The following is a 22,100-nucleotide window of genomic DNA, read 5'->3' on the forward strand; positions in this document are numbered from 1 at the left end:
ATCACCTCCTGCTTTGGGGGTCCCAGCACGAGGGCTGGAGACAGGGCCAGGGTGGTGGAGCACTGGATCCGGGTGGCCAAGCTAAGTGGTAAGAGGGTGCTGGCAATTTCCTCTGGACATCTACAATCTGCCTCTTTTCCTCCGTCAGCTCTTGAGACTGTAGGCTCGTTTCTAAGATGTTCCATGATCCCTAGTGCCTCCTTGTCAGGGGACCCTGACCTGGACTCATAGGTCATGTCGTGTGGTGGGTGCTGTCAGGTGATCTAAGCTTCTTTGAGTTTCACTAAAATCATCCTCCCTGAAAGATAGCCTATTTAATAATTGGTGCTGGAACAACTGGATTTCAACCTGCCAAAGATTCAAACTAGACCCATACCTATCACCATGCACTAAACTAGCCCCAGCTCCGGGGTCCCCGGTGTCCACACTGGCGTGGCCGCGAGGCGGAAAGGGGCTCCTCTGCAGGCGGGACCCGGTGCTTCCTGGGGCCCGGCCAAGCCGGGCAGGAACCACCCGCACAGCCTGGGACCCAGCACCTCAGGGGCCAGGGTCACCGCGCGGGCTGGCTGAGTGCTCTGCCCTTCGGCACCCAGGGCAGCCAGGAGCTTACGGGGCGCAGAAGCGCAGCAGAGGCGGCCCCCCTACAGGCCTCCTCCCGGACCAGGACAGCAGGGACACTGCCACACAGAGGACCCTGTGGTAGGCAGGAGAGCGGCTCAGAGCGCGGGCGAACAGGAAGGGAGGAAGCCGGGACCAGCGCGGCCCAGAATTCACTCTCCCTGTCAGCTCAGCGCAGCCACCGGGGTCCCTGAGAGGCCTTGGGGACAAGGAAGGAAGCGCCTGTCGCAGGACGCGGAAGGCCCTGGACCACAGGAAGGCAGAGTGCCAGGGCGGCGAACAGCTCACTTGAGACCCCACCCCACGCCCCTGCCCCTGCGGAGCTCAGCTCAGGCGCCCAGCGGAGCCCTCAGGGCAAGGATCCCAGCGGGGCATCACTGTGGCCCCAGGAACAAACCCTCAGATAACCGGGAAAGGGCAGGGTCCTCCTCTGCAGAGGAGTAAGGAGTGCTTGTTGTTGAGATGCTCTGCCCTCTGGGGAGCCTAGGTCTCCGCCCTCGCTCTGAGCTGTGCCAGGCCAGCATTCTCTCAGTTTTCCTGGAAGCTAAACCTCTTCCAAACAATTTAAAGACCTAAATTTAACAAGCAAAAGTTCAGGGTGTGATATCTAAGGTCACTACGGAAAAACCGGAGACCAGATACATCACTCCTAACTGCAAGAGAAAACGAAAAGTCAGGTGTGGTGGTGCTTCCCAGCAATCTCAGATCTCGGACACTGAGCAAGGCCTACTCTCTCTCTCTCTCTCTCTCTCTCTCTCTCTCTCTCTCTCTGAAAAAGAAACAGTGAGGTGAATTACTTCTGAAGAAATAACGAAAAGCTTCAAGCCTACTTAGAGGAAGCAAGACAGAGAGGAAGACAGAATAAGGTGGTAGAAATAAGCACGAATATACGAACATATTCTCTTTATGCTATGCATCCTCATACAATCCTGGCAGAGCTGGGGCCCAAGGCAACCTCAGCGCGTGATCTCAGCGCAGGGCCCTGCTGCCCTCCGGTGGCCGCTCGGTGTCACTGCACGCCCCGCCTGCTCTGGTCCCAGGAGGAGAGAGCTCCAGCTTGGGAAGCTGACCTGCAGGGATGCCCCTCCTCCTGCCCCTCCTCCTGCCCCCAAGCTCGCCCTCCCATCCCTCTCCCTTGGGGACAGTTTAGAGCTACCTGTCCGCAGAGCCTCATGCACTCACAAGCCGCCTCTGGGAGGTGATTGCCTCATGGGCGTGGTACACCTGGGTTGTCAGGAGGTGGGATCTGGGCTGAGAGAAATCGCCTGGTTCAGGGCCTGGAAGCCTTCATCTCGCTGCCTCTGCTCCCTGGACTCTGCTTTCTGTCTGCCAGGCCCCTCTGCCTTGCCGCGCTGCCTTCGAGTTGCTGACTAGGGACGGAAACCTCTACCAAGTGCGAGCCGAGATAAACCTCTCCTGGGTTAACTTGTGTGTGTCCGGTATCGTGTCTCGGTGACCAAGTCACTCCCCTCGAGGTCCTGCCCTTGACACCTGCACGGCACGTGAGTGACACCTCTCGGGGGCAGGTCCAACCTTGGCTCTTGGGGAGGTTCTGGAGATGGGGTGGGGCAGCCCCCGGTGAGTCCCGGACGGGTCTAGGCCCCTGCCCCAGGTGTGTGGTCAAAAACAGTACGGCGTGTGGGTGCAGGAGTGGCTCTGCCTGTGTCCGACGCTCTCCACAAGGCCCCGGCAGCTTCCCGGCCGCACCTGTGCCCGCCTCAGCCTGAGGGTGTGGGCCCACCTGAGCCACACTAGAGCTCCTGAACTGGCAAGACCCGTGGGGTCCTGATCCTTCCACGAGCTCTAGAAAGGCTCGATCGGTCTCTGGGAGGGCCTGACTCCCCTGCTGCTCAGCCACCACACAGCGCCCAGTCATGTCCTGTCCTCGTGGGATTTCTTCCCCAGCTAGCGAGGGCAGTCCATTGTGACCTCACTGGTGTGTAGGGCTGTCTTCGTCTGCAAGCTGCAGTCCTTCTGCCCCAAGACCTCTGCTGCTTTGCTGATCTCAAGACACTGACAATATTGCTTGCTGTCTGCTCAGGGCCTGGTCGTCTCCATGGCAAAAGTCTTTGGCCATTCCTACCCGTGTCCATCCGTTGCCTCAGCCTTTCTCTTCAGCCATAGCAAGTGTCCTAGCAGAGGTTCTTCAGCCTTAGTCAGCCCACTTTAGCTTGCTCCTTTTCTTCCTCGTAGGCACAACAGGCATTGGGCTCTCCCATCCCGACAGCAGCATATGCATCCTTTTCAACTGGAATAAATTTTAAAGTGACTTCTTTAATCATGTCACCCGGAATTCATTCATTCATCTGTTATGGCTGAATTTGGGACCCATATCATTTAACCATATTTCAGGCTGAAAGTAAGAAATAAATTTGAAAGCCTTAAGTAACAAAAAGCTGGTTTGTTTGTTCAATTCTGACATCTGACTTCGGGAAGGATTAAAACACTTCCAGCATTCACTGTGTTGTTCTCCTTCCTCAGACCTGGCTCCACTTCTGGGTTCTTAGGCATACCTTCTCTTATCTATTCCAGGCTTCCCTCGGGCCGTAGCAGCTCTCAGATGATTTCCCAAGATGAGAAGGCTCTCATTTACATCATTTCAAATAACATTCTTCACGTTCGTTCTGATTGGGTTTGTGTAAAGGGTTTATTCATAACCAACCTGTATAACCACAGAAATGACTATCCCCATTGGGTTTAATCCAAACAAAATCCCCTCCCAAATGTACACAATGGAGGTCTTGGGTTGAAGGTGGAGGTGTTCTCCCAAAATAAGCTGCGATGTTCCTACAACTGTGCGTGACAAAAAGTGTCTGTTACAGGGTTCCAACTGTCCCTGGGCATAAACGTACACATCCCATCCTCTTCCTCAGACATTACGTTGCCTAAATCCTCACCCAATACAGTCCCAGCTTCCATTCTTTGTCGCATTTCTAATTCAAACATTTAGGTGTGAAACACATGTCACGTACACACATCCTTGACATCCACACCTGATTCAGGCTGAGATCACCTAAGCTGAAATAGCCCTGATAGCCACACTCTTCTTGATTATCACTATTCAATGCTTCTGTGAAATTGATATGGACTGCTGATGCAGGTACAAGTGACCAAAAGAGAAACGAGGAAAGAAACACAGTTCAGAAACCCATCTGTGCACTCGTTCCACAGTTATAAATACTTCAAGGACCAAACTACTACTGCAAACAAAACAGGGCATTGGAGCAAAACATTAAAATAAAGACTCATCATCAGTACTAACTCCCATTCTGTCCATCATAATGTGCATTACTGAAAAGAAAATTGTCTTCAATAAATTGTAAGGTTTTATGCTCTAAATATTTCATAGATTTCTTATAACACTTCTAGATCACTTATCAGAAATTGCATCCTTTTATGGAAACTACAGGTTATGGATTCTATCCGGATGTCACCCTGAAGCCCCTTGCACCCAGAGGTGAGGGCTTCCAGAGGGTGAGTGGGTGATGGGGGTGCTACGCCAGGCTTGGTGTCAGGATGTGGGCCTGGTTGGAAGAGGTGGGTCAGCGCGGGTGTGACCTGGGAGGGTGTATCTTGCTCCCTGGCCCACACTTTACCATGTGCCTCCTGGCCTCCACCAGGCAAGCAGCATTTCTATCAATGTGCACCTCTGACATGCCATCCTGCCATCCTGGAACTAGCTAACTATGAACTGAAATGTGAGCTGAAACAAACCTCTCTTCCCTTAATGTGTAGTGCTGAGTATTGGGTTCAGGGACAAGAAAGTGGGCGATACAGATGTTGGTACAAGAAGTCTGCTGGTCACTGCAGCGACTGTACCTCACCAGGTGGTTCAGAGGCCTGTGGAAGTGGTCCACAGCAGTTTGGAAAGGTTTGGAGATGCCAGCTGGAGAAGCGGCCCTAGAATGGTCTAATCTGAGCTTGATGAAAGATTCTGGTCCGAGCACAGAAGACCAGAGTGCAGATAGATTGCAGATGAGAAAGGCCAGACTTAGGAGGTTTCAGTTGAGAAGAAGGATGCCAGTGGCAGTTGGAATCAGGCCATGTGTGTTGTGCTCCAGCAGAAAATAGGACTGTAGTGTGTTCATGTCCTGAGGTTTGTGTGAGACTGATACGAAGGGTGGAAGAATCATTCATCTGATGGAGAAAATATCAAGGTAGCCTAAATATCAGGCTGTAGCATGGATGCTGCTTGCTACTTTGAGCCAGGTTTGTGCTGAAAATGAGGAGCAAAAGCCCATCTAAAAACTTTTCAGTTTCCCCCAAAAAGAAAGGCCTGGAAAGATGGAGCAATGGACAGCCTGGTGGATCAAAGATTAGCATTAAAAAGAAATCAAGTACTTTACAATAGGACAATGGAAAAGATGCCCTGAAGACATATAAGGAACCCACAAGGCCCAACCTTTCCAAGGCTCACAGTTGCAAAAGGGAAAGACTTTGTTTTGAGAGGAGAGCCCCAGGGCACCCTGCTTGAGAAGGGCCACCTCGGCGGGTTCCCTGGGATTCATTCAGTGCACAGTGCTCAGCCATCCAGGCCCGTGGATGCTTCTGCAGCCATGATGCACAAAGGCCTAAGGACTGCTTGGAGCCAGTGGTAGAACTTTGTGTCATCTACAGGGTGCTGTTTTCACAGGTATGCAGAACGCAAGAGTTGAGTCAGGAAGGCTTCCACCCAAACTTCAAAAGAAGGCCTGGCAGGCCAGGCTGGGTGTCCCTGAGAGGGCAGTGCATGCAGCTGTGAGAGTTAAGCCAAAGGTGCACTGGAGAACCCAGGATGAGGGTGCAGTCAGGAACATGGAACACCTGCAGAAAGCCACGCACCCAAACATGTAACCCTCATCTAATCAGGAAGGAAACATCAGGAAAACTTAAATTGAGGGACATTCTATAAGATATCCGCTCAGTCATCCTCCAAACTGTCAGCTCATACAAAACGAAAAAAGGAAAAATTGTGAAAACCTCAGTCAAGGGGCGTCTGAGGGATGCAACAATGAAATGCAAAGTGGCAGCCCGGACGGGACTGCAGATTGTTGTGGAGAGCAAGTGGTGAAGGTGGATCTTAGTCAGTAATTATACATCAATATTTGCTCACTCCTTGTACAGGATGTACTAGACTAATGGATGACATTAATAACAGGAAATGGAAGAACTGGGTGGCCATCTTAATTGTATATAAATCTAAAACTCGTAATATATATAAGCTGTACTATGAGTTGTTGTTGTTTTGGTATTTTTGGTTTTTCTTTCTCTTGGTACCGGGGATTGAACTCAGGACCTTGTGCTGGTGAGGCAGGCATGGTGCCACTGAGCTAAATCCCCAGCCCTTCAAGCTCTGTTATGTACATGTGGCCACTCCTCAAATGATTGTGAACTGCACAATAAAAATAAACAACCGTGTAAACTGCAGGCCTGCTTTCTAACACTGAATCTCCCACCCTCAGCCATGATAGAAGCCTAAATGTATTCCTAAACCTCAACCAAGTCCCAACAAAAACCGCAACCCAAACTGCACCTTGCCCCTTGGTCCTAAGCCACTTCCTCACCCTAACTGTAGCGAAACTTTGAGGATGGGACCTCACTTCCTTGGTATTAGAACCCAGCGAAACTGGGTGCCCTTCTGAAGCTGTCTCCCGTCCTGACCCCTTGGAGGGAGACAGAGAAGAGGGGAGGATGAGCTGTTGCCATTTTCCCGCTTTCCGAAGGTCTAGCCACAGAAAGGACCGCAATCCGAGCCTTTTCCGACCTTGGCTCGGCTCTGGCCGCAGATGTTTCCAGCTAATGTTCAGGAGGAACCCACATGTGAGAGAGGCAGCCCAGTGCCCATCCTGGACATCAGCGCCAGCCGTGACCTCTCATGGGCAGTGCTTCCCCTCGCGCTCAGGGTATGTAATGGGCCTGCTTGGACAGGGGCAGGCTGTGAGGTGTCAGAGCTCTGTCCCACCGCCCCACCCCACCCCCGCAGCCCCCACTTCATGGCTGGAGGTACAGCAAACATTGCGGCCTGCTAGGGTACGGAGTGTTTTGGACTACTTTGCTTGGAGCCCAGCCCCGAGCGCTCAGGTGCACGGAGTTTTGTGCCTGCCTCGCTCAGAAAGGATCATCAGTGTGAAGTGGAAACCCATGTTAGCATTAGCCTAGTGGGACAAAGTCAGCCAAGGCTAGGGCAGTCACAGAGGGCTTGGGGTGGGGTCCGCTTTCCTCTACACCGAGGCACAGAGGACCACACAAGACACGACGCTGTCTCAGAGAGGCAGGGTGGAAGAAAAGCCCAGGCCTCTGACTCTGCTGCTCACTCGTCTCTCCCCAGCGCCACCTCTCCCATTTTGAAACCTGGTCCGAAGGGCACCATCCACTGGACATTCCCCAAATCAAGATCAAAAGGGCCGGCTTGCAAGTGAACTCACCTGGAGCAGACATGGAGCCTCCCCTGTGCCTTCCCCTTGCTCAGGTGGAATATCTAGAGCCCCACGAGGCCGAAACAGATGGTGAGGGCCACAGCAGTCCGGAAGGCTTTCATGGCTTTTGGTTGGGCATTGGAATCCCCCAAATGGCCAGGATGTCGTTTCTATGCTCCGCAGGGAGCTGGCAAGTGACTGACACTGCTGAGCTTTCCTCCTCCTAGCTCCGGCTCCATGTCCAGAACACCACGGGCCTGCTCTGCAGCCAGAGCCAGCACCAGACAAGGAGCCTCCTCTGGAGACAGGAGAGAAGCAGAAGCCAGCTCCACAGCACTCCTGCCTCTCTGCTGCCGCTGACGAGGACAGGCCCTTGCAGAAGGTGCTCTTAGCCTTCTCTCCCAAGCTGCTGGCAGAGCAGCTGACCTTGATGGGTGCGCTGAGCAGCTGAGCTCGGTGGGGTGGGGTGGGGTGGGGCGGGGGACACCCATCCTTCTCGCACTGATCTCCTCAGGCCTGACATTCCCAGTTTACCAGATCAAAGTTCCTGCTTCTACCAACTGCATCACCTATACTTGTCTCTCAGCCCCAAGCCACTCCTGTCCTTGGGTGGAGGTCGACAGTAGAGGCAGGGCACGCACGTGCCCGCTTCACACAGTGACTATGATGTCAACTGAGATTGGACAATTGGGAAAAAGGATGGGGACTCAGACCAACTAGGAGAGGAGGGTGTGCACTGAGGTGCATGCAGGACCATGTGTCACCTTGCCATCATTCCAGGAGACCTGGCCAGCCTTATCACTTTGTAGGCATTTGAGATTCATGGGTTCTACAGCACACACCCGCACAGAGCCCCCAGTCCTAGCTGTCCCAGGAAATGTGCCACTGACCCGGGCAAAGGAGCAGAGGGCAGGTGAGGTTGGAAAGAAGACAATACCTCAGAATGAGCGGGACTCAGATGTCTGCTCGTGCTGGAGGTTTGGGAGGATTGGCACGGGGAAAATGCCACTGATTTTCACATCAGTGCTAGGTCCTAGGTCATAAGTTGGACATCACTAGTGGGCAGTGGAGGAAAACCGGCTATTGGCAGAAGTCTCTGTCCATATCTGCAGCTTCTTGATGTCCAGCTCAGGCCACGGCCACCTGCCTGTGGATGGCTGAAGCCATCGACTCTCTGGGGTGGGTTCTGCCCGTGGGATGCTGTCTTCCTCCACAGGAGCTGTTCAAGAATGTGGTGCCCTGGGACTGCCTGGGCTCCATCTGGACCCGGAGAAACAAAAAGGGCAAAGAACCTCTGGCGCCCACCGTTTGGGCCACTACCACACATTTTAATCACGTGGCCAACTGCACGATCACCTCCTGCTTTGGGGGTCCCAGCACGAGGGCTGGAGACAGGGCCAGGGTGGTGGAGCACTGGATCCGGGTGGCCAAGCTAAGTGGTAAGAGGGTGCTGGCAATTTCCTCTGGACATCTACAATCTGCCTCTTTTCCTCCGTCAGCTCTTGAGACTGTAGGCTCGTTTCTAAGATGTTCCATGATCCCTAGTGCCTCCTTGTCAGGGGACCCTGACCTGGACTCATAGGTCATGTCGTGTGGTGGGTGCTGTCAGGTGATCTAAGCTTCTTTGAGTTTCACTAAAATCATCCTCCCTGAAAGATAGCCTATTTAATAATTGGTGCTGGAACAACTGGATTTCAACCTGCCAAAGATTCAAACTAGACCCATACCTATCACCATGCACTAAACTAGCCCCAGCTCCGGGGTCCCCGGTGTCCACACTGGCGTGGCCGCGAGGCGGAAAGGGGCTCCTCTGCAGGCGGGACCCGGTGCTTCCTGGGGCCCGGCCAAGCCGGGCAGGAACCACCCGCACAGCCTGGGACCCAGCACCTCAGGGGCCAGGGTCACCGCGCGGGCTGGCTGAGTGCTCTGCCCTTCGGCACCCAGGGCAGCCAGGAGCTTACGGGGCGCAGAAGCGCAGCAGAGGCGGCCCCCCTACAGGCCTCCTCCCGGACCAGGACAGCAGGGACACTGCCACACAGAGGACCCTGTGGTAGGCAGGAGAGCGGCTCAGAGCGCGGGCGAACAGGAAGGGAGGAAGCCGGGACCAGCGCGGCCCAGAATTCACTCTCCCTGTCAGCTCAGCGCAGCCACCGGGGTCCCTGAGAGGCCTTGGGGACAAGGAAGGAAGCGCCTGTCGCAGGACGCGGAAGGCCCTGGACCACAGGAAGGCAGAGTGCCAGGGCGGCGAACAGCTCACTTGAGACCCCACCCCACGCCCCTGCCCCTGCGGAGCTCAGCTCAGGCGCCCAGCGGAGCCCTCAGGGCAAGGATCCCAGCGGGGCATCACTGTGGCCCCAGGAACAAACCCTCAGATAACCGGGAAAGGGCAGGGTCCTCCTCTGCAGAGGAGTAAGGAGTGCTTGCTTGTTGGAGATGCTCTGCCCTCTGGGGAGCCTAGGTCTCCGCCCTCGCTCTGAGCTGTGCCAGGCCAGCATTCTCTCAGTTTTCCTGGAAGCTAAACCTCTTCCAAACAATTTAAAGACCTAAATTTAACAAGCAAAAGTTCAGGGTGTGATATCTAAGGTCACTACGGAAAAACCGGAGACCAGATACATCACTCCTAACTGCAAGAGAAAACGAAAAGTCAGGTGTGGTGGTGCTTCCCAGCAATCTCAGATCTCGGACACTGAGCAAGGCCTACTCTCTCTCTCTCTCTCTCTCTCTCTCTCTCTCTCTCTCTCTCTCTCTCTGAAAAAGAAACAGTGAGGTGAATTACTTCTGAAGAAATAACGAAAAGCTTCAAGCCTACTTAGAGGAAGCAAGACAGAGAGGAAGACAGAATAAGGTGGTAGAAATAAGCACGAATATACGAACATATTCTCTTTATGCTATGCATCCTCATACAATCCTGGCAGAGCTGGGGCCCAAGGCAACCTCAGCGCGTGATCTCAGCGCAGGGCCCTGCTGCCCTCCGGTGGCCGCTCGGTGTCACTGCACGCCCCGCCTGCTCTGGTCCCAGGAGGAGAGAGCTCCAGCTTGGGAAGCTGACCTGCAGGGATGCCCCTCCTCCTGCCCCTCCTCCTGCCCCCAAGCTCGCCCTCCCATCCCTCTCCCTTGGGGACAGTTTAGAGCTACCTGTCCGCAGAGCCTCACGCACTCACAAGCCGCCTCTGGGAGGTGATTGCCTCATGGGCGTGGTACACCTGGGTTGTCAGGAGGTGGGATCTGGGCTGAGAGAAATCGCCTGGTTCAGGGCCTGGAAGCCTTCATCTCGCTGCCTCTGCTCCCTGGACTCTGCTTTCTGTCTGCCAGGCCCCTCTGCCTTGCCGCGCTGCCTTCGAGTTGCTGACTAGGGACGGAAACCTCTACCAAGTGCGAGCCGAGATAAACCTCTCCTGGGTTAACTTGTGTGTGTCCGGTAGCGTGTCTCGGTGACCAAGTCACTCCCCTCGAGGTCCTGCCCTTGACACCTGCACGGCACGTGAGTGACACCTCTCGGGGGCAGGTCCAACCTTGGCTCTTGGGGAGGTTCTGGAGATGGGGTGGGGCAGCCCCCGGTGAGTCCCGGACGGGTCTAGGCCCCTGCCCCAGGTGTGTGGTCAAAAACAGTACGGCGTGTGGGTGCAGGAGTGGCTCTGCCTGTGTCCGACGCTCTCCACAAGGCCCCGGCAGCTTCCCGGCCGCACCTGTGCCCGCCTCAGCCTGAGGGTGTGGGCCCACCTGAGCCACACTAGAGCTCCTGAACTGGCAAGACCCGTGGGGTCCTGATCCTTCCACGAGCTCTAGAAAGGCTCGATCGGTCTCTGGGAGGGCCTGACTCCCCTGCTGCTCAGCCACCACACAGCGCCCAGTCATGTCCTGTCCTCGTGGGATTTCTTCCCCAGCTAGCGAGGGCAGTCCATTGTGACCTCACTGGTGTGTAGGGCTGTCTTCGTCTGCAAGCTGCAGTCCTTCTGCCCCAAGACCTCTGCTGCTTTGCTGATCTCAAGACACTGACAATATTGCTTGCTGTCTGCTCAGGGCCTGGTCGTCTCCATGGCAAAAGTCTTTGGCCATTCCTACCCGTGTCCATCCGTTGCCTCAGCCTTTCTCTTCAGCCATAGCAAGTGTCCTAGCAGAGGTTCTTCAGCCTTAGTCAGCCCACTTTAGCTTGCTCCTTTTCTTCCTCGTAGGCACAACAGGCATTGGGCTCTCCCATCCCGACAGCAGCATATGCATCCTTTTCAACTGGAATAAATTTTAAAGTGACTTCTTTAATCATGTCACCCGGAATTCATTCATTCATCTGTTATGGCTGAATTTGGGACCCATATCATTTAACCATATTTCAGGCTGAAAGTAAGAAATAAATTTGAAAGCCTTAAGTAACAAAAAGCTGGTTTGTTTGTTCAATTCTGACATCTGACTTCGGGAAGGATTAAAACACTTCCAGCATTCACTGTGTTGTTCTCCTTCCTCAGACCTGGCTCCACTTCTGGGTTCTTAGGCATACCTTCTCTTATCTATTCCAGGCTTCCCTCGGGCCGTAGCAGCTCTCAGATGATTTCCCAAGATGAGAAGGCTCTCATTTACATCATTTCAAATAACATTCTTCACGTTCGTTCTGATTGGGTTTGTGTAAAGGGTTTATTCATAACCAACCTGTATAACCACAGAAATGACTATCCCCATTGGGTTTAATCCAAACAAAATCCCCTCCCAAATGTACACAATGGAGGTCTTGGGTTGAAGGTGGAGGTGTTCTCCCAAAATAAGCTGCGATGTTCCTACAACTGTGCGTGACAAAAAGTGTCTGTTACAGGGTTCCAACTGTCCCTGGGCATAAACGTACACATCCCATCCTCTTCCTCAGACATTACGTTGCCTAAATCCTCACCCAATACAGTCCCAGCTTCCATTCTTTGTCGCATTTCTAATTCAAACATTTAGGTGTGAAACACATGTCACGTACACACATCCTTGACATCCACACCTGATTCAGGCTGAGATCACCTAAGCTGAAATAGCCCTGATAGCCACACTCTTCTTGATTATCACTATTCAATGCTTCTGTGAAATTGATATGGACTGCTGATGCAGGTACAAGTGACCAAAAGAGAAACGAGGAAAGAAACACAGTTCAGAAACCCATCTGTGCACTCGTTCCACAGTTATAAATACTTCAAGGACCAAACTACTACTGCAAACAAAACAGGGCATTGGAGCAAAACATTAAAATAAAGACTCATCATCAGTACTAACTCCCATTCTGTCCATCATAATGTGCATTACTGAAAAGAAAATTGTCTTCAATAAATTGTAAGGTTTTATGCTCTAAATATTTCATAGATTTCTTATAACACTTCTAGATCACTTATCAGAAATTGCATCCTTTTATGGAAACTACAGGTTATGGATTCTATCCGGATGTCACCCTGAAGCCCCTTGCACCCAGAGGTGAGGGCTTCCAGAGGGTGAGTGGGTGATGGGGGTGCTACGCCAGGCTTGGTGTCAGGATGTGGGCCTGGTTGGAAGAGGTGGGTCAGCGCGGGTGTGACCTGGGAGGGTGTATCTTGCTCCCTGGCCCACACTTTACCATGTGCCTCCTGGCCTCCACCAGGCAAGCAGCATTTCTATCAATGTGCACCTCTGACATGCCATCCTGCCATCCTGGAACTAGCTAACTATGAACTGAAATGTGAGCTGAAACAAACCTCTCTTCCCTTAATGTGTAGTGCTGAGTATTGGGTTCAGGGACAAGAAAGTGGGCGATACAGATGTTGGTACAAGAAGTCTGCTGGTCACTGCAGCGACTGTACCTCACCAGGTGGTTCAGAGGCCTGTGGAAGTGGTCCACAGCAGTTTGGAAAGGTTTGGAGATGCCAGCTGGAGAAGCGGCCCTAGAATGGTCTAATCTGAGCTTGATGAAAGATTCTGGTCCGAGCACAGAAGACCAGAGTGCAGATAGATTGCAGATGAGAAAGGCCAGACTTAGGAGGTTTCAGTTGAGAAGAAGGATGCCAGTGGCAGTTGGAATCAGGCCATGTGTGTTGTGCTCCAGCAGAAAATAGGACTGTAGTGTGTTCATGTCCTGAGGTTTGTGTGAGACTGATACGAAGGGTGGAAGAATCATTCATCTGATGGAGAAAATATCAAGGTAGCCTAAATATCAGGCTGTAGCATGGATGCTGCTTGCTACTTTGAGCCAGGTTTGTGCTGAAAATGAGGAGCAAAAGCCCATCTAAAAACTTTTCAGTTTCCCCCAAAAAGAAAGGCCTGGAAAGATGGAGCAATGGACAGCCTGGTGGATCAAAGATTAGCATTAAAAAGAAATCAAGTACTTTACAATAGGACAATGGAAAAGATGCCCTGAAGACATATAAGGAACCCACAAGGCCCAACCTTTCCAAGGCTCACAGTTGCAAAAGGGAAAGACTTTGTTTTGAGAGGAGAGCCCCAGGGCACCCTGCTTGAGAAGGGCCACCTCGGCGGGTTCCCTGGGATTCATTCAGTGCACAGTGCTCAGCCATCCAGGCCCGTGGATGCTTCTGCAGCCATGATGCACAAAGGCCTAAGGACTGCTTGGAGCCAGTGGTAGAACTTTGTGTCATCTACAGGGTGCTGTTTTCACAGGTATGCAGAACGCAAGAGTTGAGTCAGGAAGGCTTCCACCCAAACTTCAAAAGAAGGCCTGGCAGGCCAGGCTGGGTGTCCCTGAGAGGGCAGTGCATGCAGCTGTGAGAGTTAAGCCAAAGGTGCACTGGAGAACCCAGGATGAGGGTGCAGTCAGGAACATGGAACACCTGCAGAAAGCCACGCACCCAAACATGTAACCCTCATCTAATCAGGAAGGAAACATCAGGAAAACTTAAATTGAGGGACATTCTATAAGATATCCGCTCAGTCATCCTCCAAACTGTCAGCTCATACAAAACGAAAAAAGGAAAAATTGTGAAAACCTCAGTCAAGGGGCGTCTGAGGGATGCAACAATGAAATGCAAAGTGGCAGCCCGGACGGGACTGCAGATTGTTGTGGAGAGCAAGTGGTGAAGGTGGATCTTAGTCAGTAATTATACATCAATATTTGCTCACTCCTTGTACAGGATGTACTAGACTAATGGATGACATTAATAACAGGAAATGGAAGAACTGGGTGGCCATCTTAATTGTATATAAATCTAAAACTCGTAATATATATAAGCTGTACTATGAGTTGTTGTTGTTTTGGTATTTTTGGTTTTTCTTTCTCTTGGTACCGGGGATTGAACTCAGGACCTTGTGCTGGTGAGGCAGGCATGGTGCCACTGAGCTAAATCCCCAGCCCTTCAAGCTCTGTTATGTACATGTGGCCACTCCTCAAATGATTGTGAACTGCACAATAAAAATAAACAACCGTGTAAACTGCAGGCCTGCTTTCTAACACTGAATCTCCCACCCTCAGCCATGATAGAAGCCTAAATGTATTCCTAAACCTCAACCAAGTCCCAACAAAAACCGCAACCCAAACTGCACCTTGCCCCTTGGTCCTAAGCCACTTCCTCACCCTAACTGTAGCGAAACTTTGAGGATGGGACCTCACTTCCTTGGTATTAGAACCCAGCGAAACTGGGTGCCCTTCTGAAGCTGTCTCCCGTCCTGACCCCTTGGAGGGAGACAGAGAAGAGGGGAGGATGAGCTGTTGCCATTTTCCCGCTTTCCGAAGGTCTAGCCACAGAAAGGACCGCAATCCGAGCCTTTTCCGACCTTGGCTCGGCTCTGGCCGCAGATGTTTCCAGCTAATGTTCAGGAGGAACCCACATGTGAGAGAGGCAGCCCAGTGCCCATCCTGGACATCAGCGCCAGCCGTGACCTCTCATGGGCAGTGCTTCCCCTCGCGCTCAGGGTATGTAATGGGCCTGCTTGGACAGGGGCAGGCTGTGAGGTGTCAGAGCTCTGTCCCACCGCCCCACCCCACCCCCGCAGCCCCCACTTCATGGCTGGAGGTACAGCAAACATTGCGGCCTGCTAGGGTACGGAGTGTTTTGGACTACTTTGCTTGGAGCCCAGCCCCGAGCGCTCAGGTGCACGGAGTTTTGTGCCTGCCTCGCTCAGAAAGGATCATCAGTGTGAAGTGGAAACCCATGTTAGCATTAGCCTAGTGGGACAAAGTCAGCCAAGGCTAGGGCAGTCACAGAGGGCTTGGGGTGGGGTCCGCTTTCCTCTACACCGAGGCACAGAGGACCACACAAGACACGACGCTGTCTCAGAGAGGCAGGGTGGAAGAAAAGCCCAGGCCTCTGACTCTGCTGCTCACTCGTCTCTCCCCAGCGCCACCTCTCCCATTTTGAAACCTGGTCCGAAGGGCACCATCCACTGGACATTCCCCAAATCAAGATCAAAAGGGCCGGCTTGCAAGTGAACTCACCTGGAGCAGACATGGAGCCTCCCCTGTGCCTTCCCCTTGCTCAGGTGGAATATCTAGAGCCCCACGAGGCCGAAACAGATGGTGAGGGCCACAGCAGTCCGGAAGGCTTTCATGGCTTTTGGTTGGGCATTGGAATCCCCCAAATGGCCAGGATGTCGTTTCTATGCTCCGCAGGGAGCTGGCAAGTGACTGACACTGCTGAGCTTTCCTCCTCCTAGCTCCGGCTCCATGTCCAGAACACCACGGGCCTGCTCTGCAGCCAGAGCCAGCACCAGACAAGGAGCCTCCTCTGGAGACAGGAGAGAAGCAGAAGCCAGCTCCACAGCACTCCTGCCTCTCTGCTGCCGCTGACGAGGACAGGCCCTTGCAGAAGGTGCTCTTAGCCTTCTCTCCCAAGCTGCTGGCAGAGCAGCTGACCTTGATGGGTGCGCTGAGCAGCTGAGCTCGGTGGGGTGGGGTGGGGTGGGGCGGGGGACACCCATCCTTCTCGCACTGATCTCCTCAGGCCTGACATTCCCAGTTTACCAGATCAAAGTTCCTGCTTCTACCAACTGCATCACCTATACTTGTCTCTCAGCCCCAAGCCACTCCTGTCCTTGGGTGGAGGTCGACAGTAGAGGCAGGGCACGCACGTGCCCGCTTCACACAGTGACTATGATGTCAACTGAGATTGGACAATTGGGAAAAAGGATGGGGACTCAGACCAACTAGGAGAGGAGGGTGTGCACTGAGGTGCATGCAGGACCATGTGTCACCTTGCCATCATTCCAGGAGACCTGGCCAGCCTTATCACTTTGTAGGCATTTGAGATTCATGGGTTCTACAGCACACACCCGCACAGAGCCCCCAGTCCTAGCTGTCCCAGGAAATGTGCCACTGACCCGGGCAAAGGAGCAGAGGGCAGGTGAGGTTGGAAAGAAGACAATACCTCAGAATGAGCGGGACTCAGATGTCTGCTCGTGCTGGAGGTTTGGGAGGATTGGCACGGGGAAATTGCCACTGATTTTCACATCAGTGCTAGGTCCTAGGTCATAAGTTGGACATCACTAGTGGGCAGTGGAGGAAAACCGGCTATTGGCAGAAGTCTCTGTCCATATCTGCAGCTTCTTGATGTCCAGCTCAGGCCACGGCCACCTGCCTGTGGATGGCTGAAGCCATCGACTCTCTGGGGTGGGTTCTGCCCGTGGGATGCTGTCTTCCTCCACAGGAGCTGTTCAAGAATGTGGTGCCCTGGGACTGCCTGGGCTCCATCTGGACCCAGAGAAACAAAAAGGGCAAAGAACCTCTGGCGCCCACCGTTTGGGCCACTACCACACATTTTAATCATGTGGCCAACTGCACGATCACCTCCTGCTTTGGGGGTCCCAGCACGAGGGCTGGAGACAGGGCCAGGGTGGTGGAGCACTGGATCCGGGTGGCCAAGCTAAGTGGTAAGAGGGTGCTGGCAATTTCCTCTGGACATCTACAATCTGCCTCTTTTCCTCCGTCAGCTCTTGAGACTGTAGGCTCGTTTCTAAGATGTTCCATGATCCCTAGTGCCTCCTTGTCAGGGGACCCTGACCTGGACTCATAGGTCATGTCGTGTGGTGGGTGCTGTCAGGTGATCTAAGCTTCTTTGAGTTTCACTAAAATCATCCTCCCTGAAAGATAGCCTATTTAATAATTGGTGCTGGAACAACTGGATTTCAACCTGCCAAAGATTCAAACTAGACCCATACCTATCACCATGCACTAAACTAGCCCCAGCTCCGGGGTCCCCGGTGTCCACACTGGCGTGGCCGCGAGGCGGAAAGGGGCTCCTCTGCAGGTGGGACCCGGTGCTTCCTGGGGCCCGGCCAAGCCGGGCAGGAACCACCCGCACAGCCTGGGACCCAGCACCTCAGGGGCCAGGGTCACCGCGCGGGCTGGCTGAGTGCTCTGCCCTTCGGCACCCAGGGCAGCCAGGAGCTTACGGGGCGCAGAAGCGCAGCAGAGGCGGCCCCCCTACAGGCCTCCTCCCGGACCAGGACAGCAGGGACACTGCCACACAGAGGACCCTGTGGTAGGCAGGAGAGCGGCTCAGAGCGCGGGCGAACAGGAAGGGAGGAAGCCGGGACCAGCGCGGCCCAGAATTCACTCTCCCTGTCAGCTCAGCGCAGCCACCTGGGTCCCTGAGAGGCCTTGGGGACAAGGAAGGAAGCGCCCGTCGCAGGACGCGGAAGGCCCTGGACCACAGGAAGGCAGAGTGCCAGGGCGGCGAACAGCTCACTTGAGACCCCACCCCACGCCCCTGCCCCTGCGGAGCTCAGCTCAGGCGCCCAGCGGAGCCCTCAGGGCAAGGATCCCAGCGGGCCATCACTGTGGCCCCAGGAACAAACCCTCAGAGAACCGGCAAAGGGCAGGGTCCTCCTCTGCAGAGGAGTAAGGAGTGCTTGCTTGTTGGAGATGCTCTGCCCTCTGGGGAGCCTAGGTCTCCGCCCTCGCTCTGAGCTGTGCCAGGCCAGCATTCTCTCAGTTTTCCTGGAAGCTAAACCTCTTCCAAACAATTTAAAGACCTAAATTTAACAAGCAAAAGTTCAGGGTGTGATATCTAAGGTCACTACGGAAAAACCGGAGACCAGATACATCACTCCTAACTGCAAGAGAAAACGAAAAGTCAGGTGTGGTGGTGCTTCCCAGCAATCTCAGATCTCGGACACTGAGCAAGGCCTACTCTCTCTCTCTCTCTCTCTCTCTCTCTCTCTCTCTCTGAAAAAGAAACAGTGAGGTGAATTACTTCTGAAGAAATAACGAAAAGCTTCAAGCCTACTTAGAGGAAGCAAGACAGAGAGGAAGACAGAATAAGGTGGTAGAAATAAGCACGAATATACGAACATATTCTCTTTATGCTATGCATCCTCATACAATCCTGGCAGAGCTGGGGCCCAAGGCAACCTCAGCGCGTGATCTCAGCGCAGGGCCCTGCTGCCCTCCGGTGGCCGCTCGGTGTCACTGCACGCCCCGCCTGCTCTGGTCCCAGGAGGAGAGAGCTCCAGCTTGGGAAGCTGACCTGCAGGGATGCCCCTCCTCCTGCCCCTCCTCCTGCCCCCAAGCTCGCCCTCCCATCCCTCTCCCTTGGGGACAGTTTAGAGCTACCTGTCCGCAGAGCCTCATGCACTCACAAGCCGCCTCTGGGAGGTGATTGCCTCATGGGCGTGGTACACCTGGGTTGTCAGGAGGTGGGATCTGGGCTGAGAGAAATCGCCTGGTTCAGGGCCTGGAAGCCTTCATCTCGCTGCCTCTGCTCCCTGGACTCTGCTTTCTGTCTGCCAGGCCCCTCTGCCTTGCCGCGCTGCCTTCGAGTTGCTGACTAGGGACGGAAACCTCTACCAAGTGCGAGCCGAGATAAACCTCTCCTGGGTTAACTTGTGTGTGTCCGGTAGCGTGTCTCGGTGACCAAGTCACTCCCCTCGAGGTCCTGCCCTTGACACCTGCACGGCACGTGAGTGACACCTCTCGGGGGCAGGTCCAACCTTGGCTCTTGGGGAGGTTCTGGAGATGGGGTGGGGCAGCCCCCGGTGAGTCCCGGACGGGTCTAGGCCCCTGCCCCAGGTGTGTGGTCAAAAACAGTACGGTGTGTGGGTGCAGGAGTGGCTCTGCCTGTGTCCGACGCTCTCCACAAGGCCCCGGCAGCTTCCCGGCCGCACCTGTGCCCGCCTCAGCCTGAGGGTGTGGGCCCACCTGAGCCACACTAGAGCTCCTGAACTGGCAAGACCCGTGGGGTCCTGATCCTTCCACGAGCTCTAGAAAGGCTCGATCGGTCTCTGGGAGGGCCTGACTCCCCTGCTGCTCAGCCACCACACAGCGCCCAGTCATGTCCTGTCCTCGTGGGATTTCTTCCCCAGCTAGCGAGGGCAGTCCATTGTGACCTCACTGGTGTGTAGGGCTGTCTTCGTCTGCAAGCTGCAGTCCTTCTGCCCCAAGACCTCTGCTGCTTTGCTGATCTCAAGACACTGACAATATTGCTTGCTGTCTGCTCAGGGCCTGGTCGTCTCCATGGCAAAAGTCTTTGGCCATTCCTACCCGTGTCCATCCGTTGCCTCAGCCTTTCTCTTCAGCCATAGCAAGTGTCCTAGCAGAGGTTCTTCAGCCTTAGTCAGCCCACTTTAGCTTGCTCCTTTTCTTCCTCGTAGGCACAACAGGCATTGGGCTCTCCCATCCCGACAGCAGCATATGCATCCTTTTCAACTGGAATAAATTTTAAAGTGACTTCTTTAATCATGTCACCCGGAATTCATTCATTCATCTGTTATGGCTGAATTTGGGACCCATATCATTTAACCATATTTCAGGCTGAAAGTAAGAAATAAATTTGAAAGCCTTAAGTAACAAAAAGCTGGTTTGTTTGTTCAATTCTGACATCTGACTTCGGGAAGGATTAAAACACTTCCAGCATTCACTGTGTTGTTCTCCTTCCTCAGACCTGGCTCCACTTCTGGGTTCTTAGGCATACCTTCTCTTATCTATTCCAGGCTTCCCTCGGGCCGTAGCAGCTCTCAGATGATTTCCCAAGATGAGAAGGCTCTCATTTACATCATTTCAAATAACATTCTTCACGTTCGTTCTGATTGGGTTTGTGTAAAGGGTTTATTCATAACCAACCTGTATAACCACAGAAATGACTATCCCCATTGGGTTTAATCCAAACAAAATCCCCTCCCAAATGTACACAATGGAGGTCTTGGGTTGAAGGTGGAGGTGTTCTCCCAAAATAAGCTGCGATGTTCCTACAACTGTGCGTGACAAAAAGTGTCTGTTACAGGGTTCCAACTGTCCCTGGGCATAAACGTACACATCCCATCCTCTTCCTCAGACATTACGTTGCCTAAATCCTCACCCAATACAGTCCCAGCTTCCATTCTTTGTCGCATTTCTGATTCAAACATTTAGGTGTGAAACACATGTCACGTACACACATCCTTGACATCCACACCTGATTCAGGCTGAGATCACCTAAGCTGAAATAGCCCTGATAGCCACACTCTTCTTGATTATCACTATTCAATGCTTCTGTGAAATTGATATGGACTGCTGATGCAGGTACAAGTGACCAAAAGAGAAACGAGGAAAGAAACACAGTTCAGAAACCCATCTGTGCACTCGTTCCACAGTTATAAATACTTCAAGGACCAAACTACTACTGCAAACAAAACAGGGCATTGGAGCAAAACATTAAAATAAAGACTCATCATCAGTACTAACTCCCATTCTGTCCATCATAATGTGCATTACTGAAAAGAAAATTGTCTTCAATAAATTGTAAGGTTTTATGCTCTAAATATTTCATAGATTTCTTATAACACTTCTAGATCACTTATCAGAAATTGCATCCTTTTATGGAAACTACAGGTTATGGATTCTATCCGGATGTCACCCTGAAGCCCCTTGCACCCAGAGGTGAGGGCTTCCAGAGGGTGAGTGGGTGATGGGGGTGCTACGCCAGGCTTGGTGTCAGGATGTGGGCCTGGTTGGAAGAGGTGGGTCAGCGCGGGTGTGACCTGGGAGGGTGTATCTTGCTCCCTGGCCCACACTTTACCATGTGCCTCCTGGCCTCCACCAGGCAAGCAGCATTTCTATCAATGTGCACCTCTGACATGCCATCCTGCCATCCTGGAACTAGCTAACTATGAACTGAAATGTGAGCTGAAACAAACCTCTCTTCCCTTAATGTGTAGTGCTGAGTATTGGGTTCAGGGACAAGAAAGTGGGCGATACAGATGTTGGTACAAGAAGTCTGCTGGTCACTGCAGCGACTGTACCTCACCAGGTGGTTCAGAGGCCTGTGGAAGTGGTCCACAGCAGTTTGGAAAGGTTTGGAGATGCCAGCTGGAGAAGCGGCCCTAGAATGGTCTAATCTGAGCTTGATGAAAGATTCTGGTCCGAGCACAGAAGACCAGAGTGCAGATAGATTGCAGATGAGAAAGGCCAGACTTAGGAGGTTTCAGTTGAGAAGAAGGATGCCAGTGGCAGTTGGAATCAGGCCATGTGTGTTGTGCTCCAGCAGAAAATAGGACTGTAGTGTGTTCATGTCCTGAGGTTTGTGTGAGACTGATACGAAGGGTGGAAGAATCATTCATCTGATGGAGAAAATATCAAGGTAGCCTAAATATCAGGCTGTAGCATGGATGCTGCTTGCTACTTTGAGCCAGGTTTGTGCTGAAAATGAGGAGCAAAAGCCCATCTAAAAACTTTTCAGTTTCCCCCAAAAAGAAAGGCCTGGAAAGATGGAGCAATGGACAGCCTGGTGGATCAAAGATTAGCATTAAAAAGAAATCAAGTACTTTACAATAGGACAATGGAAAAGATGCCCTGAAGACATATAAGGAACCCACAAGGCCCAACCTTTCCAAGGCTCACAGTTGCAAAAGGGAAAGACTTTGTTTTGAGAGGAGAGCCCCAGGGCACCCTGCTTGAGAAGGGCCACCTCGGCGGGTTCCCTGGGATTCATTCAGTGCACAGTGCTCAGCCATCCAGGCCCGTGGATGCTTCTGCAGCCATGATGCACAAAGGCCTAAGGACTGCTTGGAGCCAGTGGTAGAACTTTGTGTCATCTACAGGGTGCTGTTTTCACAGGTATGCAGAACCCAAGTGTTGAGTCAGGAAGGCTTCCACCTAGATTTCACAAGAAGCCCTGGCAGGCCAGGATGGTGTCCCTGAGAGGACAGTGCATGAAGCTGTGAGAGTTA

At 53.0% G+C, this 22,100-nt stretch overlaps 1 long non-coding RNA gene across 14 annotated transcripts; it reads left to right on the forward strand.

The window, feature by feature from the left end:
- Positions 1–1,931: 1,931 nt before the first annotated feature.
- On the forward strand, positions 1,932–21,994 carry LOC147827560 (uncharacterized). Of its 14 annotated transcripts, none has more exons than XR_015451876.1 (6): positions 1,932–2,120; positions 2,812–10,494; positions 11,186–16,300; positions 18,688–18,856; positions 19,548–20,811; positions 20,975–21,994. It is a non-coding gene; the product is annotated as an uncharacterized LOC147827560 (long non-coding RNA). The 14 variants fall into 14 exon arrangements; XR_015451878.1 differs by having other exon boundaries at positions 21,090–21,994; XR_015451873.1 differs by having other exon boundaries at positions 11,186–15,477; positions 15,615–16,300; positions 19,548–21,994.
- Positions 21,995–22,100: the final 106 nt, after the last annotated feature.

This window comes from Heterocephalus glaber, unplaced genomic scaffold (genome assembly GCF_053883595.1).
Source record: "Heterocephalus glaber isolate CG9 unplaced genomic scaffold, H.glaber_assembly_v1.0 deba00001442, whole genome shotgun sequence".
Classification (NCBI taxonomy): Eukaryota; Metazoa; Chordata; class Mammalia; order Rodentia; family Bathyergidae; genus Heterocephalus; species Heterocephalus glaber.